Here is an 18,874-nt window from a genome sequence, read left to right as displayed (position 1 = left end):
TTAGTTGGCCCCAAGTTTATGCCTGAGTGGTGGGGAAATCCTGGTCAGGAATACAGGGGCTCTATGCTGTGTCCGTAACCCCTAGGTAGGGGCCAGGACGGCATATTGATGCCTCTGGGAGCCTGAAGGGAGAGGGGAGAGTTCTGTACACCCGGTCCCCGTCTCTCCCTGTTTGGATTTCCCCGTGTTGACAAGGCAAGTTATTATTTTATTATCATTTCTGTCCTTAGGTGACAGTTGGGAACCAATGCCTACGCAACCACTCACATTGTTTTGGATTTAATAAAGTTGTGGCCAAATTCATGCCAAAAACCAATAAACTTAATCCTGTCTACGTTGTGAATTATTTAGGGGTGGTTTGGGGACCTCCACACGCAAATAACCCAGAGATGCATTATGTCCTTTTATTTAAATTCTATTCATGTAAAAACATGCTGATTCCCGGACCGTCTGCAGGCCAGATTTAGAAGGTGATTGGGCCGGATCTGGTCCTCAGGCCTTAGTTTGTCTACCCATGAATTAGGGCAAGGACTTCTGCCTGAACAACATAACTCCCTCTACTTGCCCCTCATCTGATCTAGGAAACCACAGAACAGATGTGTGGGGAAATGTGGGGGTGACAGGGAGAGGAAGTTCCACAGCAGAGGTGGAAGTCCTTTGCATCAATGAAACAACTTCAATGAATTATAGTCTATTTAATCTTTACTGTATTAACAATGACCAAATGATCTAACAGGTTATTTTAGGTCATAGAAGACAAATTCCAAATGAGCTCTTGAAGCCAACTCTAAAGGCACAGAGCCCAAGAAAAGTAGCCAAGCGTCTGATTCCACTAAGCCCTGCCTGTCCAGCCTAGACTTGAATTGTCAAATTCTTGGCTGAATTCCAGAGTTGCATTAAAATGGACAGTTTATAAGCTTGCAATGTACATACGCTTTGCCCATACTTGGATGAAAGGCACTGCACATATAAAATGCCATAATGAGAAAGTTGTGGAATATTACTCTGTCCTGTATCACATGGTTTTTTTGTAATTTACTTAAGAGAATTTCTTACTATTTCTTAAAAATAAGTAAAATAAGAACAATACAGTAATGAAGTATTGCACCAGATGCCTTCCATGCCATGACTTAAAATGGTGAAGTAATTCTCCTATTCACCACACCTAGATGTAGGTTAAAAAAAAAGGTTTCCATTCTGCATGACAGTTCTGAATGCAGACTCACTAATCCCTTCACTCAGGAAAAGATAAAATGAGGTTCTTGCTAATCTTTATATTAAGTCATATGTATGGTTCTATAAAAGGCATCTTCAAAGGGAAACAGCTTTTAACCTTGTTCACTAAGGCTGCTTCACAGCTTACAGCAGAGATTCATGCATTTCTCTGCACAAATGTACAGTGCAAGGGGCTGCGGCTTTTTGGAAATTCTGTGTACCACACTGCATTCTTGTTTGAGCCACATTACAACATCGGTGAATGTTAAAAGCTAAGGCACGTAACAGTCCTTAATCTATGGTTAAAGTTTGTCAATCCACACCATTTCTTAATACATCTTCCACAATACCCTTGAAATGCACACATACCGACAACTTGGTCCGCAACATGATCAGTTGGAGGTGGGTTGTTGTTGTTTTATTTTTTTGCTTGCAGATACATACAGTTACGATTAAAAGCCTTTGAGAGATATATCTTCCCTGAAAGCACCACAAATCACGCTTAAAATTAGCTTTCACAGTTACTGTATTTACAATTCAAAATGCTAATATGATCCAATATATGTATTTGGTTTAAAAAAATAAACAACAATCTTCTAGTTTCAGCCATCCTGCAACATATTCCAGACAAAAAGGGGTCTCAGGACTCAACGTAACAATGCACAGGAGCATTGGGAAAGAACTGGTATGCATTTCCTTGCCCCTTCCTCACTTTCACACCACATGGTTTTTAAATGAATGCCTAAACAAGGCTTTTGTCTTTATGGGACAGGGGTGGAGAACCCAGTGCCCTGCATATGTCGTCGGATTACAATCCCCATCATTCCTGATCACTAGCCATGATGGTTGGGTCTGATCTGCAGGGCACCAGGCTCTCAACCGGCGCTACAGAATTGGATACTTAAAACATAAAATATAGAAACCTATTCCTTGCTTGCCTTCTGTCCAGATGCAATTATTACCATTCTGACTGGGTCAGGGGAAGTAATTCTTTTTTAAAAAAAATTTGCGGCAGGATTGTCTTGCCAGATCATCAAGACCCGCATTCTCCAGACATTGGACAGCCAGATCCCTCCAAAAGCTCACCATGGCGGCCATCTCTGCTTCCTCACCCTCCAAGCATCTGGTACTAAGGGATACACTGCACCTGAATGTCAACATTACACACAACTAGCATGGCTGATAGCTTTGAGAAAGGTAAAGACCAGTTAATAACCACCTGAGCTAGTAAGCTACCATCTTGTGGGAGGGAGCACACTAAGGTAATAGGGTTCTGTGTGAATATATTACCAGTCCTAAACCTACAGCTAATTTCATTGGGTGACCCTGTGTTTTCTGAGGTCTTGTCAATGGGAATAAGGAGAAAGGCCTTCTCTGTTGCAGCTCTGAAATGGACCCACCTGGTTTCCTGTTGAGGATAGGGCATTGTATTTAAGGGATATAAGGATGGACTGATTGATTGATTGATTGATTGAATTTATATACCACCCTATACCTGGAAGCCTCAGGGCTGTTCACAGAACAAAATCAAAATATAAAACCACAATGTATATAACCAAAATAAAAACAACCCAATAACTCTCCACAAAACAACCACATTTTAAAAGAGACTTACAGCCCCTCCCCTTCTCTCACACTTATTGATATACAAGTGTTAACTCTCCTGAACCAAGTGAAGCCTTGAGAAGTTGACTAGAAGTTCTACTTAATACCTCCCCATAGAGTCATTTTCTCAGGGGACGGCCCTTAAATAAGAAAAGACCTTAGCTATAGGGTGGAGGAGTTAGTGCTAAAACGCTTCCAAGTCTGTTTGTGGGAGGCACTGATAATGAATCTCATGTAGGTGACTCCATTCAGCGCTCTATGCACTACATACGGAGCTTTTCTCCCAACAGTTTAAGCCCATTAAAAAAAGCAGTAGCTGCCCCTTCAAGTGTGAAGCGACTGCACAATATGTCACACAGCAATTTTTCTTGACTTCTTCCTAACTAACCAGAACGAATTAAGCGGCGCAAGCTAGCAGGTAACACGATGAAATTCAGAGGCTTGCCAAACTCAGCACAACTAAGGGAAGGGCTAAGGGAGGATTGATAAAACCACCACCAAATTATGGACCAATACCATAATTGGAATTCAGCTCAGTTACCTTTTCACACTACTGTTTGAGTCCTGGAAAGTGACAGATTCCATCACTTCTCTTCAGTATGGCCAATGGGCACAGATGATGAGAGTTGTCTGCCAGGCTAGGAAGCCCAGTGCAGAGGATGAGTAACATCTGGAGGCCCTAACTACTACGGTATAACTAGGAGTAACTATGGACAGAATTACAGAAGATAGCAAGTTTGGCATTCTACTAAAAGAAGCAGTTTCTTTCCAGAAACCCAGCTTTCAGATTCTATTAACCATTACCACAGCTGTCACAGCCCGATTTGCCCAGCCATCTGACATACAAAAGGTTTCCCAAGCCACAGTTGTGAGAGGTAGAGTGTGGCACTTGCTAGTGGAGAAGCAAGCCCTTCTTCAACCCAGTTTTGTGCAGACCAGTCTCCTTTGAGTCAGCCAGTACAGTGGTACCTCGGTTTATGAACACAATTGGTTCCGGAAGTCTGTTCATAAACTGAAGCGTTCATAAACTGAAGCGAACTTTCCCATTGAAAGTAATGGAAAGTGGATTAATCTGTTCCAGACGGTCCGCGGAGTAATCGTTCATAAACTGAAGCGAACTTTTCCATTGAAAGTAATGGAAAGTGGATTAATCCGTTCCAGACGGGTCCATGAAGTACTTAAACTGAAGCGTTCATAAACTGAAACATGGGTGTAATTGGTTCCGGAAGTCTGTTCATAAACTGAAGCGTTCATAAACTGAAGCGAACTTTCCCATTAAAAGTAATGGAAAGTGAATTAATCCATTCCAGATGGGTCCGCGGCGTTCATAAACCGAAAATTCATAAACCGAGGTGTTCATAAACCGAGGTTCCACTGTATCAGATACAGGGCTGAGTTCTCCCGATATGAAATGAGATTTCTAATGTTGATAGAGCACCCTTCATTGATCGTGCAAGGATATTGCGTAACGGCATTTTGCAATACAGCTCAGCTCTTTGCAAAGAGTAACAGGTTTTCAAGAAGCCAGAGGAGGAACGTGCTTATTTGGGGAAGCATGAAAAGAGAAATACCAGCCGCATTAGTTACTAGCCATAGTTGGCTACCAAGGCCAGCCACAATTGGAGGATCCCCGATAACGGCTCAGACCCAAGTTTCACAGGTACTGTACTGTACAACTTACTGGAGAGGCCTAGCTCAGCATCGAAAGAGTTTTTAAAGACTTTGGGGCTGAAGTCCACATAGCGCTAGAGAGGCTAGATGTGTACATTTGGGAATATGATCTGAGTAAGTGCAAATGCTAATACAGGGTCCCAAATGTTAGGTGCCTTCCCTTGCAATACATTCCACATTCAAGGGAGCCAGACCCCTAACTTTTGTAAGATGCACTTGTCCATGCTTTGACTGATACTTCACCCAGTCAAAGGAAGCAGTCATATCACACAGGTGGCTTTCAGGAAAAAGAGAACACTTCTGTAACTTTTGTGTGCTTCCCTCTCAACTCCAAATAACAATAATCTGCCCTGCACTGAACAGAAGAGAATTGCTATTACTATTCAGGAGGCCCAAACAGAGCCCCTTTTTGCAATTCAGTATGAGCAGATTCAGCCTACGCAGTGCAATCTGGGATTTTTTAAAAAAATGCAACACTGCTTTATCTGCTATAAATGGCTGGCTTTTCAGCTCAAGTTATTGAGCGTTAGCAATTCTAATCCAGCATATAAAAACATTCCACTTAAACACCAATTTTATAACATTAAATCTGCACTGATGCAACAGTAATCCTATTTTTACACAATAACCCATGATCTTCAATTCATAAGGTCCTCTGCCTTTCATGAGCTATTTGTTGGCAGGGATGAGAGTCGTCTCTCTTGCCCTACATTACCTGCAAACAGTGCTTTTTTCTATAAAAAAAAAATGTTTAGGGGTACTCTCATTTTCCTACTCATATTGAAATACTGCCCCTCAATGAGACCAAACTTAGATTCACAAAATGTTTAGGGGTATGCGCACCCCTGTGCCCCCCCCAAAAAAACCCACTACCTGCAAAAGTAACTTGCACAACATGTTGGTTTGTAGGCTCACTGAAGTCATGCATGCAAGCACGCTTAGGTAAATAACTTGGGGTCCTGAGAAGCAGCTGCAGACACATTAGTCTGCCCTCAATGCAACTGCAACACATCCTCAGGGTGCTTGAAGCCTAGCAGCCCCAGCATGCAGCAGCACAAATTCTTAATACAGCTTAATTGCAATAAACTGCAGGGGTTACAAGTGTAAAACCAATTACAAAAACATATCCACACACAATGAAATTTCATCAAAATATTTAAAACATCCATAATTAAGAGGTCTAATAAAACAAGTCCATTAAAACAACATAACAAAGCAGATAAAACAGCAATTAGATCACAAGGTTAAGATCAGGAGAATGCTTGTTTAAACAGGCGTGTCTTCATGAGCCAGCTGAATGCCAAATGAAAGATTTATAGGGATATACCAGCTGAAAGTTTGTGCCAATATCCCTGCCAATAATTTTACTCATTCAAATGTATGCCAGCACCAGAGAGATTCCATGGACAGGATCTAACCAGCTAGATTGCCTTTCCTCCCCAGCACCTTTTAGCAAATCGGAAGGAAAGGACACGTTTTAGAACTCAGCACAAATGTTCACATTTTACTCAGTGAACCAGATGTGTCAAAATCTAAAGCCAGCAGAAAGCGAAGCAAACGAAGAGTCCTAGAATCTCAAATCATTTTAAGCTGCCTGCCCCTCAGAGATATACGAAGGGCATCATCCCACAGCTCCCAACCAGGATACTCACTCTTCTCCCACTAGGCCAAACTCAGTCCCAAGGCATACAAGTTATGCACTCCTCTGTCTTTGGGTCCTAACCTCATACAAACAGAAATCTTAAAACAGTCTCTTTCACTGAAAACGTAAGTACACGGTTTCAGGTTAAGAACGGACCTCCGGAACTAATTAAGTTTGTAACCAGAGGTACCACTGTACCCATATTCAGATAGGGTATCTGCAACCTGAGGGGCCCCATTCTAGGTTGGACTAGCCAAGGACTGGTGGGGTGATCAGGCTCTGACAAGAGTTGCATGCGGCCTGTTGCTTGGTTTAGGCCAGAGATTGGCACAGACCCTGGGCCCAGCCTTGATGCACATGAAACTGTTGTTGGGCCCCGATAGCACATCTACCTTTTAAACAAGGTGTGGTAAAAATGCAGCCCACAGATTCACACACAAAGAAAAGAAAATGCTTTTCAAAAACTGAGAAATAGAGATAACCCAACACCTTTTTTGTGTGTTTTATATGGCGCACCCTACTTATCAGCTCCTCAGAAAGCCTGCCCAATTCTAAGAGGGATTTTTTGTGTGACATCTTTTTGTGGTGGGAATTTTTGTGTGGCATCTTTTAAAAATGAAGACGCAAAAGCCAAAGCTTGGCTACTGAGCTCCAGTAGGCTATCATACATGATGAAGCAGTGGTGCAGACCTGCCGTAGGTGTTTCCAAGCCCTATAATTTCAGTCATTTAAATAAACATTTGAGTAAGTTTTAAAACACAGATTACTTTAAACAAATCAGTGAGCTGCTTTTGTAGCCAGGTAGCCTCACTACTAGAACACTGGTTTTGCTCCCCACACAATTAATCTTTTCCCCTCAGTCCAAATTTTTCTGTAGTTAACAAGTTTTTCTATGACGAGGAGTTCAGCGCACATAACGCCTTGCCACGCCAAGTATTTTTAGCATGTGCTCCAGCACTAATTGTCAGTACCTGTGAGTCTCAGCCACAGACACCACCGACTAAGCAGAAAACAGGAGTCAAGATAATGCACATTTTGTAGTCACAGGGAGAATTCCTTATTTAGAACTTGCAAGCTTGTCAATGCCTGAAGATTGGCTTTCAGAACAGAGAAGCCATGCCTGGAATAACAGAACTGTCATCCAGTATAGAGAAAATAGTACTCTTGCTACCAACAGCTTACACCATCAGCCCAATCATTCAGAGATGTGCTCCCAAGCATTTTGCCAAGTACTCAGGTGCTGCATGTCAACCTTCGTAGAAACTGGAGCTTTCTGCCCCCTAAAACCAGCATTTGCCTTGTGATCCCTTGTAGTGCATTGGTGAGGTGGCTGGATGCACTCTTTATTCTTATGCTCACACACATAAGCCTTTTCTCAACTCGGTCCCAGAAAAACGAGCAGACATCTTTCTTACCACTGTGGAGAAATCCATTTATTATCATCATCTGGCATCCCACCCGCCTTTTGTCGGGGCAGATAAGGCTCTGAAACAGGATTATGCTTTCTGGACAGTGGTTATGCCTCAGAGTCCCCTGCACCTTTAACACAGGCAGCAGTCAAAAAAAATCTCGCATGCCGTCATTCTTTGCATGGTGTATTTCTTTTATCTATTTAAACAATCTATATACCACTTAACTGCAGTCACCCCTGCGTGATTTACAAGGATACAATACAAAAAGCAAATTACAGTTGAAACTATAAACCCACACTTCAATTAAAATGCTTGCTGGAATATTTAAAGAGTCTTCAGCAGGCCACAGAAGTTCTGCACAGAGGAAGTCGCACCTCAACTGCAAGTCAGTTCCATAAAACTGAGCCCACAATACTAAATGTGCAGCTCCTGGTGGGATACGAGCCGAGCCATGCATCTGAGCCACACGGGACCACTAACAGTCATTCACCGGAAGATTTCAGGGATCAGGCTGGTAATAAAAGAGACTGGGCAGTCACCGAGTATTCTGGACCCCAATTGGTAAGGGCCTTGCAAATAAATACATACAAGAACTTTGAACCTGCCCCAGTAGCGTACGAGCAGCAGCCAGTGAAAAGTTTTGAGCCCCAGCGTTATGTGCTAGCACTAGTCTGTCCCCATCAAAAATCTAGCCACAGAATTTTGCGCCAGCTGGAGCCTCCAGTCCAGGCACAATCATACTTCTTACGTACTAGCATAAGAGAAAAAGTGATACTGCAGAGGGGCTCTCTCTGGTGCAGCTGGCGGAACGCTCAAGGTGGTACCTTACTTTTTCCAAGGCACGCTTTAGCTCATCTTGTGGCGCTGCAAATGCGTTCCAGCAAACACTTACTGCCAGGAAAGTTAGTTCAGCTATAACTGTCCATAAAGGGATTCCAGGGAGAGTGGGAAATATACCTCAGACATTTTCAAAGCCTTCCCATGCCCAGCTGCGTTTCACTTTGAAATGGAGACAACATCCTCCTTCCGATTCACTGTGATGCTTTAGAAACAAATAAAGGCTGCGGTACCTGGAGTTTAAGCTTGCTGAACCTGCAATTCCAACATGCAAGGGGTCTAGTCATGGCATTACTCAGTGGGGAGAGAAAGACACTTTGTATATACTCAGTGGCAGTGGGAAAATGAGTTAAAAGATGAGTTCCAAGGCCGAGATCCGGGTCAGATTAAACCCAGGTCACCCACAAACAGAAACAAAAGGAGCCCTTGTTGATATTGTCCATTTATTGTCTATGAAACTGCACCCTTTGTCAGCTGCAAGGGTTATGAGTGAGGCTAACTGATTCTTCACTATTCAAAGTTGTGGGTAAACCACATGCAGTCTCTCCATCTAACGCATCCTAAGGTTTTATCACGGAATGAATACCAGAACATATTGCTCCAGTTCAGTCCACCCCCCCACCCCGAGGTTACCAGGAAGAATGGCAGGTACACACCAAGTTGTATTCTTCTATGATAGGCTTGGCATTCAAGCAAGCAGAGTAATTAGTTGCCTTGTCCAGCATCCAAAAAGAATGCCATCTTGGATGTAGTTTCTGGTGTGCAGAAGGCTTCAGTTTGGCAAAGCTACCCATCTCAAATTAGCTCATCTGACTGTACAACAACCTCACCAAGACTCTCAATCAGCATTTCTCAGACTGTGCAATAGGATGCCACAAGAGGAGCTGAAACATGCGTTGAAAAATCAAATCACTTTACTAAAGGTATCCATTACTATATGCCCTCAGAACAGGGAAGTCCCATAAAGCATCTATCTCCCCATCATCCTGAGAGAGTGGGGACATTTGCCTCAAGTTTCCCTGGTACAACCCACACTACAACTGACAGAGGCAGGGTATTCAGGAACATTACCTCTGCCCAGAAACAACAAACCTGTCTCCCAACTCATGAGGGCAAAGAGGAAGATGGGATGCTAGGAGAAAAAATTAACTGAGCTACCTTGCAGTTGCAAAAAGGGTGACTACCCATGGCTTTGGATAACTAATTGAAATAGCTCTATATATGGTATACTGTACTGTACAGTATACAGTTTCAGCTACATGGTATCCAAATCACAAGCACTTAACTCCTCTCTTGTTTATTAACTGCTGCAAATCCAGTTGCTGGGTGTGAATCTACAATTCTTGCAATTCAAGTGTGCCTTCAAAAAAAGGAGTACAGCCTACACTTTCACTCAGAGCAGGGTGAGAGGGCTCCTCACAGAGCTGATAAAACTGATTACAGAAGATACATAACAGTTGGTCTAGCTTCTCAGGCACCCAGGTAGGAAAGCAATTGCTCTCAAGGCTCACTGTCAACCTTAGGGAACATCTCTTAAGCAAGTAAAAGGTAAAGGACCCCTGACTGTTAAGTCCAGTCGTGAATGACTCTAGGGTTGAGCCCTCATCTCACTTTACTGGCCAAGGGAGCAGACGTTTGTCCGCAGACAATTTTCCCGGGTCATGTAGCCAGCATGACTAAGCCACTTCTGTCGAAACCAGAGCAGAGCAGGGAGGACTTGTTGCTTTTCTTTTGTGGAGACCATTGGCTTTTAGCAAGGATTCCATACGAAGTCCTAAGCCAAACTCGCTCGGCAGAAGTGGATAAAAACCTGTGTCTGCCTCAAAGCTCCACTTGCCTCCTCACATGCATCCTAATTTCCTGCTTTTATTGCACCTTCACTCTTCACCAGTGAGATTTCAGCAGAGGAGAAACACTTGATGTACTTGTTGCTCCATTCAGCTGTTCACAATATCCACTCCCAGGGCTTTTATGCTGTGCATGTCCATGTGAGAATTCTGTGTGGTAGCTACCACCCAACTGCCTGTCTCCTGCTTCAATTACAAGAGCCTCAGGACGTTTGTAATGACCAGATTTATGTTTCTCACCTAACCACACTAGGTGCCCGTGCTTTGCATGCAGAAGGTGGCAGTCCCAGTTCAATCCAGGCCTTGGCATTTCCAGTTTGGCCTGGGATAGACCCCTGCCTGAGATAGCTGCTGCCAATCGGTGCAGACAAAGCTAGGTGAAAGGGATCTGTAGTCTGACGCGGTAGAAGGAAGCTTCCCACGTTCCTAACATCCAGACACAAATAAAAGTAGTACCAGTCTTCTCACTAGGCAGCATACTGCTGTAAATTTTGGAGACCTATTAGAGGAGTAATACACTGATCAATTTAGTGTACTGTATTATTATTATTATTATTATTATTATTATTATTATTATTATTATATTGATTATTTTTTCCTGTTACAGGTGGGGACGTTTTTTGTGCTTTCTGAGTCCGGCAACAAAATATTCTGAGCAGTGCCTGATTAGTCTTTAAAAAGAAGTCAACAGGAAGCTAAAGAACACACAATTGAGAACTATGTGGCTTTTTTCCCTCCTCAGCCCAGTTATTGTAGTCCAGGAAACAACTAAATATTTAGACTGTTAGACTAGTTACCAAGACCCTCAGAACTACCCAGCTGCAACTGCCCATCTTTTGACCATTTAAGACCATCTGCAGCCAAATCTGCAACAACATTCATGTGTGTTTATATAATACATCCTTTAACTTATGTATCAAGTATTCTTAAAAGCTTGAGAGAAGGAACAATGCACTCTCAAATGACTGTTAAAGAGGCCTATTCCTAGCACAACACTACACATTCTTAAAAAGGCATCATGGAGGGTGAGGGGTGAGGGGAAAACAGCAATTCAGAAGTACTGGCAATATTTAAAGTAACAGCCTCTTTGCCCAGCCGAGATACAGCTTTAATAGTTCTTTTGGAATTTGTCTGACACCATGTACCTAGGGATCACTTTAACCCTGTGAAGTAACCAGTTGGCTGCCAGGAAATTGCTACTTTTCAGCCTCCTATCTGTATTATGGAACTACAGACTCATTTATCTTACAAGGAAGCAAGACCTACCTTACCAGGTTGTTTTAAGGACCGCCAATATAATGTGCATGAAGCACTTTGGAAAACAACGTAACGGTAATATTATCATTGACTCAGCTTGCAGGTGACAGAGGAACTCTCAGCGAGCATCTCTGACTCTCCATTAAATCAAGTCAGTTGTTGAATCTGCCCAATTGCCTACTTCTGCCCACCCCCAAAGGTAGCACCTTGAAATCTGAACAGTGCCCTAAATGGTACAGTGCATGCAACCTTTTCAGAACCCCACTGTGGAGCAAATATAGTATTTTCCCTCTACTTGTGAAAATGAAAGAAAGAGAGGAAGTGCACCAGTTTCACCTAACAGGCATCTTCTAGTACAGCAGGAGCCTACTACAGATGTCGTGGGGTTCTGTCTTCTATCAACCCCAGCCAGCATGGCCAATGGTGAGGGCTGATGGGAGCTGTAGTCCAGCAACATGCAGAGGGCACCACAGAAAGTGGCTATGCTTGTCCACTCCTAATTGCAACGGAAGCTACCTCCTTTTATACCAAACACAGTAATGTGACTGTTGAAATTATTATACTCAACCTGCTTTGTGATGGTTCAGTTTTTTAGCATCTGAAAAAAAATTATATCTCTAGCTGATCAAAAGCTAGACTTCATTGTGCTGAATTCAGACAGTGAACTCAATGTGGCTTCCTTCTGAGTTGACATGCATGGGATTGTATTGTTAATAACTGGGGTAGGAATGCAGTATTGACCAAGTCAATATCCCATTGATTTGAATGCCCAGCCTATAGATTTAGCAAGGTCACTGAAAGTAGACTCCACACTTGGAAGAGAAGCTTAGAGATGCACAAGGATCTAAAAAGTGAAGGCAGGAGAGAGAGAATATTACATTTACAAAGGGTTTCATTTACAAATGATTAAAGTGGAATGTCGATCAGCATCAAATCCACGCATGCAAATATTGCTTAAATTGAAGTTTAACTCTACTCTTCCCAATCATCCAAGCAATTTTAGGGATAGTTGGAATATATGGAGATACAGTACCCTTTAATAAGCCTTACGAACAGTAATAAAGGGGAGAGGATCACAGCAATCCCTCAACCTCAACTTGCTCATCTTTAAAACGGAATGCCCTCACTCATAGGGTTGTTGTGCAGATCTGTTAGCTATTGCAGAAAACTGTGCAACAGCTATAAAGTACAATGGAACATCATCACTACAAACATCAGTCTGGAAGACAGGCCAAGAGGCCTGCCATTTCCTGGTTCTACTCTGGAATTATTTTTGATCACTGATGTGTTACGGTGCCTAACAACTGGTTAAAATAGCAGAAAAGTATTAAAGATGGAATTCTGAAAAACTGATTGGTGGGAGAGAGAAACACTTTGCTAAGGAAGAATCAGCATGTCTTGGGCAAATGGAAGTCCTGTATCACTAGTCTTTCAGATCTAAGTGTGATAAACAGGTCGACTGGATGGTCTTGTACAGTGCATACTTAGGCTTTCAAAAAGTCTGTCACTAAAGGTGAAGTGGCAGTCACTAGATAAAACAGGTGCACTTATGCATCAGCAACTGGTCAAAACAAGCATCAGATCATAAAGCATTAAGTGGACAATAATTGCAGTGGAGGAATGTAAACTCTGGTGCCCCAGCAAGGATCTGTACTCGTACCGGTGCTATTTAATCTGAGCCAGGGTGAACCGTAATGTAGCCAAGAATGACACCAAATTATACAGATGCAAAGAGCTCTAAATGAATTACTTCATGCTGACTGAATGGGCAATTGAACAGCTAATGGTATTTTATATAAGCAACTATAAAGTAATGCACACTCTCATTCGCAAACTTAGGTATGTTATATATTAATCACACACAAGCATGTACACATGCAGGTGGTATCTATCTGCAATTTTCCAGGAAATAAATCTTGGGGTCTTGGTGGCAAGCCCAATGAAAGCATTATTCAAACATCTATAGACCACTTTCAATCTAAAATATCAAGGTGTGCTGTGGCGGTAAAAAACGGTCAATTCCTTGCTATGTATTATTAATAAAAGGACTGAAAATAAAATGGTCAGTATCATAATGCCCTTATTTAAATATATGGTGCAGCTGCATTTGGAATTTTGTATCCAGTTCCAGCACCCTCATTAATAAAAACTAAACACTACATTAAACACCCCACCACCTGACAATTATTTCTCATTTTACCTATTGTTTCATTCATTGTCAACAGGTGGCAGGTGCAGGGAACAGGTCTCTTTCTTATAGAAAGACTACATGTATCTCCTTTTCATCATACGTTCTGTTCCTGCACACTACATGGGAATGATGTACCCAACTGGTCAGCTACCTCCACAGGAGAACTACTGCATGTGTGAACACAACCTGGGTGTTTTGTTTGCTTTTCCCAAGAAGGTATAATTCTGACAGACTTCCACAGCATTAGAACCCCCCCCCCCCGACAAAAAAAAATAGACACCTAAATCTCTAAGCAGGTGCTTCCCAAATCTTTCCCCTCCTAATGGGCCACTTGAAAATTGCTGGTGCCCTTGGCTGACCACTTGATTTTTCTGCCTGTTGCAGCAATTGCTATGCACTGTGCTAGATGCCGTATGATTTTTAATTGTATTTTTATTGCTTGTTTTATACCATGTATCACAACTTGAATCCCACAGAGTTCAGACTCCAATGCAATGCGAGACACATACAAAGCCATAAAAATACAATTTAAAAACAGATATGAATCTGCAATGTGGATGTGCTGTGGACCATCTGAATGAAGTTCACGAGTGGTCCATGGACCACAGTTTCGGAATCCTTGCCCTGAACTAAAGTGAAAGGAATTTTAAGTACCGAAAAGAAATAAAAATTAAACCCATTAAAACTCCAAAAGCCAACCTTCCACATGCCCTTCCCACATTAACTCGGGCCAATTTGTGTCAGCTTCCTTCCACTCTGTTTGATGCAAAAGCAATCAAGTTAATAACTTAGGAACTCGTGTTGCTCCCCACAAGTCAGAAGTTTGCTGCCAAAAAAAAAAAAAACAGCCAGACCTACAGAAGGCTAGAGAAGGCTCGGCTCCCGCTTAAGACGACAGCGGGGGGGGGGGGGGAATCTGCCAGTGTTTCCAAGAAATGGAGAGTTTAAAAACGGAACGGGAGAGGATGTCGAGCCGCAACATCTTGCCGAGACCTTTGGGAATCACCCGTGTTTTAATCCGTCTCTTTCTTTCCGCCCAAACACCAACTGCACACACACACACACAATCACACCTCTCGGATCCCCGCTCTAACACCCGCCTCCTTATCAGTTTGCTGCATCAGTAACATGAAGTTTTAACAAGCCGGGGGACGCCGCCTTTCAAGAGAGGTCGATGCCTTCCCCACATGATTCAAGCAGCATTTTTTTTCTTCCTGTCGCTGTCAAGAGTTGCAAACTTGAGCGGCTTAGATTTAGGATTCAAGAAAGGAAGGGAAAGGGAGCGTTATTTGATCTGTTGCTTCTTTCCCCGCCGCCGCCAAAGCACAATCCCTCCTGTATAAACAGGATCAGGGTGATCTGATAAGGCAAGCCAAAAAAATTTTTTTAAAAAAAAAAAAACAACCACCCCCCACCGGAGGAGGTTTGTAAAGGGCTGCAACGAGAACCTTGCAAACTAAGGCGAGTCGAGGGGGAGGATGGGCTTTTGAGCCTCCCCCTTCCCTGGAGAGAAAAAGCCAACTTCTGCTGCTTCTAGTCTCTTGTCACTGCCGCCACCCGCTGCCTTTTGCCTTTTACCTGATTGCATACGGGGCTCGGCTCGCCCTGGAGCTGGAGCGGGTTAGGAGCCGCTTTGTAATCCCATGTTCCCGGAGGAAGCCCTGTTGCCCCTGCCAAGGAGCTCCGTGAGGGATGGAGGCTCGCTAGCCCCCGCTCCGGCTCCCAACCCTCCTCAGCCAAGAGCTGGCTCAGCAGCACATCCACATGGTTACTGCACTTCCCCGGCTCTCTGCGGCTGATTATATAGTCCCCGCCGGCTACATGGGCAATGTAGTCTCCGCCGGAGAGATCCTGCCGCCCGCTGCTAGCTGGCGGGGCCTCACCGCGGAACTACGATTCCCAGCATGCACCCCGCTCCAAGGGTGGGCTGCTAAGGCAGGCTCGCGGACGGGGCAATGTTACACTGCCTGTGTCAGATCAAAAGGAATGTGTTGCAAATGAGCGCTGGAAGCCAAAAGTATTTCCTAAGCCGCTATTGGCTGAGCTTTTTTCCTTTAGCCCCTCCCCGCTTTCCGGCTGTAAACCAATTGTTTGCCCCAAAAGCAGCCCACCTTCCCCATCTCCAGTGTAGGGAGGGGATACTCCTGTTTCCCGAAGAAAATGTGTTTCCATTCAGTTTCATCGACATGCTTCCAGAGGAATTTTGTTTGGAACATTTATTTCCTCCCCCCCCCAATACTTTTTGGAGGCGGTCAACTGTCCTTCGAGCTGTCTTGGAATCAGCCAAGAATTTCAACCATCTGTGACATTAAAAAAGAGAGAGAGTCTGTTTTGGGACAGGATCCGATTGAGCAACATGCATATGTAGTATATATTGGAAATTTCCTTGTAATAACTATTGTGAAAGGAAGGGGGGAAGAGTGATGACAGAAAGACAACTCATTAGTCGAAGGATCAGCCACATGCAAAAGTACGCAGCAATATGCTGGTATGTGACAAAGGACATAACAACACCCCATACAGCTATGAGTTTGTGGCTTGTGTGTTAAAACTGTGTGCCCGATTCCCATGTGTTAGACTCTCATCAAGACCTGCATGTGTTAGGCTGTGTGTAAGACACCTCTTTCATCCTAGGGAATCAACAAGTATTAAAGACTAATTAAGTCAGGATAATTTCCTTTTGAGGTGATGGCCTGGGAAATGAGTCAATAAGACAACAGCAAGGATCAAAGATAACTCTCATCTGCAAATGAGTGGGCTCCCTCCCTCCCCATAGAAGATAGTTTAAAAAGACAATGCTAGCATTTTAGGTTAGAGTTTAGGGATTGTGGTTAGGAGTTATGCAACAGAGTTAGTAAACTGTAGTCTGGAAAGAGAGAGAGTGTGTGTATGTATCAGAGAGCAATGGCGGGCATAACGCCAAAGTTGCTGTGGCTACGGAAGACGCAAGAACCTCAGGGAGTTTTAATGCTGCAAACCCGTCCATCACAGGCTCAGGTTGTATATAGGTGTAAATAAACCATATGGCATAAGGATACCACAGTCTCTGCTGTGCCTCATTTCCAAAAGGAAACGCATGCCTGGGACCAGCGGCGTAGCTAGTCGCCTGGCTGCCCGGGGCGGCAAACCTGAAGGCACCCCGCCAGGGGCGGGGTGTCCGTCGCGCGCATGCGTCATGACGCACAACGCACGCGTCACAACACGACGCGCGATGCATGCACGCACAGGAGGCAGGTGCCACGGCAAACCCCGCAACCAAGCCGCGGAGTGAGGCAGTCTCGCTTGCATTGGGGCTTCTCCTCGATGGCGGTGGCGGCCGTCTGAGGTGGTCAGCCCCGTCCAGCCTGCTGCCCCTGCCCAGCCTGCCACCTGGGGTGGCGCGCCCCCGCCCCCCATTACTACGCCACTGCCTGGTACCCCTGGAATCTTGCACTGCTGTGGAGAAGGGTGGTGTTTAACAATGCATTTGAAACGTATCCCCCTCTCCAAATAATAATGGGGTCTGTAGCTTGTTAAGGTTGCTGAGAGCTGTAGCTCTGTGAGTTCTCAGGATTGTTTGGGGGGAAACTATGTAGTGATGGGTGGCTTGCATGAGTAAGTGTTGTTGAGGCAGTTAGGAGCAGTGACCATAGTGCTATTAAATTAAACATACATGTATAGTCAATTTCCCAGAAAATGCAATGTGGTCACATTTGATTTCAAAAGAGGAAACTTCTCCCAAATGGGATTGATAAAAAAAAAGTTGAAAGGCAAAGTCAAGAGGGTCAAATCACTCCAAAACACTGTCCTGAAATAAATGTGGGTTTTGCAATAATGTAGGATTTCAATTTAATGGGGTTTGTACTGAAAAACTTCCCAATTGATGGGAGGAAGGATGCCATTTGGATTTCCTCCCTTGACTACCAACAAATCTTGGTGCCAACTCTGTCCTGTCTCTGCTTATAGTATGTTGCTTTACCAGAAGCATGCCAGTCATGTTGGGAGTTCTGCAGGGGATCAGGCTAAGCAGGATTTTACCTTGGAGCAGCAGGCTGTGGTTGATTACCTTAATTTCCAGCAAAGGTTTTATGGTTACAATCCACCAACCACTGGCACTAATAATGCACAGCACTTCCTCGACTAACCCATGCAATCAACAGAACTAATCCCATTTAAATGCAAGCTCGATGGTTTAAGTGGTTTGTCAATGGCATCGTAAACCCCCTTAAATGGTTCTTGACTAACACTGCACAGTGTAAAGCAATGGGGAAAGTTACTGTTATTAGCAATAGCAATGGGCACATTGCTGAATTTCTGTGAAGTTTGCAGAACTGTTTTGGAGTCCTTGTCCCAAGTAGCAGGACAAAGACACTGAACTTATGTACCACAGGAAGTAGTGCGTTAAGATTCAGCCTTTGTTTATATTCACATTTGCACCAGTGATGCACTGGGTGGCTTCAATTAGGATAGGCTGAAGCCTCAGAAAACTTCTCTTTGGGAAGATAGACAACACTGAACAATCCTAGATGTGCCTATAGCTTGACCCAGCATAAGACATCTAGGCTTCAACCAGAGCTTTCAAGCTCTGCAAGGGGCAAGCTACAGTTCCCATGATTCTTTTGGAGGAAACAATGACTGCTAAAGTGTGCTTTCAATGTATGGTGTGGATGATCAAAGTTGATGTAAAAATGGATCTATATCAGATAGGTTTAGATTACCTTGAAGAAACCTTCTAGCTCTATTATCCTCTTACCAGGGAGTAAGTTCCATTGAATGCAATGGGGCTTATGTGTGAGTAGATATAATTAGGGATGCTGGTAAGTGAACTATGTAATAATGGTTACAGGTAGGTAGCCGTGTTGGTTTGACATAGTTGAAACAATTTTTTTAAAAAAATTCCTTCCAGTAGCACCTTAGAGACTAACTAAGATTGTCATAGGTATGAGCTTTCGTGTGCATGCACGAGCTTTCGTGTGCATGTGTATCCGAAGAAGTGTGCATGTACACGAAAGCTCATACCTATTACAAACTTATATAATAATGGTAAAGCACTTCATACGCTGCAAAGGGCTACAAGAATATTAGTGCATTTATATGAAGTTCATATTTTATTTTAAAATGTACTTTATTTCATTTTTCAGCCCTACAAACTTCTTGTGGTTGGCAACCCAAGGAGCATAGCTGTCAAGTTTTTCCTTTTCTTGCGAGGAAGCCTATT

General features: G+C 43.5%; 1 protein-coding gene across 7 annotated transcripts in view; it reads right to left on the bottom strand.

The window, feature by feature from the left end:
* ITPR1 (inositol 1,4,5-trisphosphate receptor type 1) overlaps window positions 1-15,544 on the bottom strand; it is a 216,163-nt gene extending 200,619 nt beyond the window's left edge. For 3 of the 7 annotated variants that reach the window (XM_060271361.1, XM_060271360.1, XM_060271362.1), the window contains exon 1: window positions 15,256-15,488. The gene's annotated coding sequence lies outside the window, so the exon portion shown is untranslated. Of the gene's footprint in view, window positions 1-15,255 lie in introns of all 7 variants that reach the window. The other 4 variants (XM_060271359.1, XM_060271358.1, XM_060271356.1 and 1 more) reach the window with 3 other exon arrangements.
* Window positions 15,545-18,874: the final 3,330 nt, after the last annotated feature.

The sequence above is a fragment of the Zootoca vivipara genome, chromosome 2, assembly GCF_963506605.1.
Source record: "Zootoca vivipara chromosome 2, rZooViv1.1, whole genome shotgun sequence".
In the NCBI taxonomy this organism is placed as follows: Eukaryota; Metazoa; Chordata; class Lepidosauria; order Squamata; family Lacertidae; genus Zootoca; species Zootoca vivipara.
The sequence above is the reverse complement of the archived record's forward strand: the minus strand, read 5'-3'. Positions and strand labels throughout refer to the sequence as shown.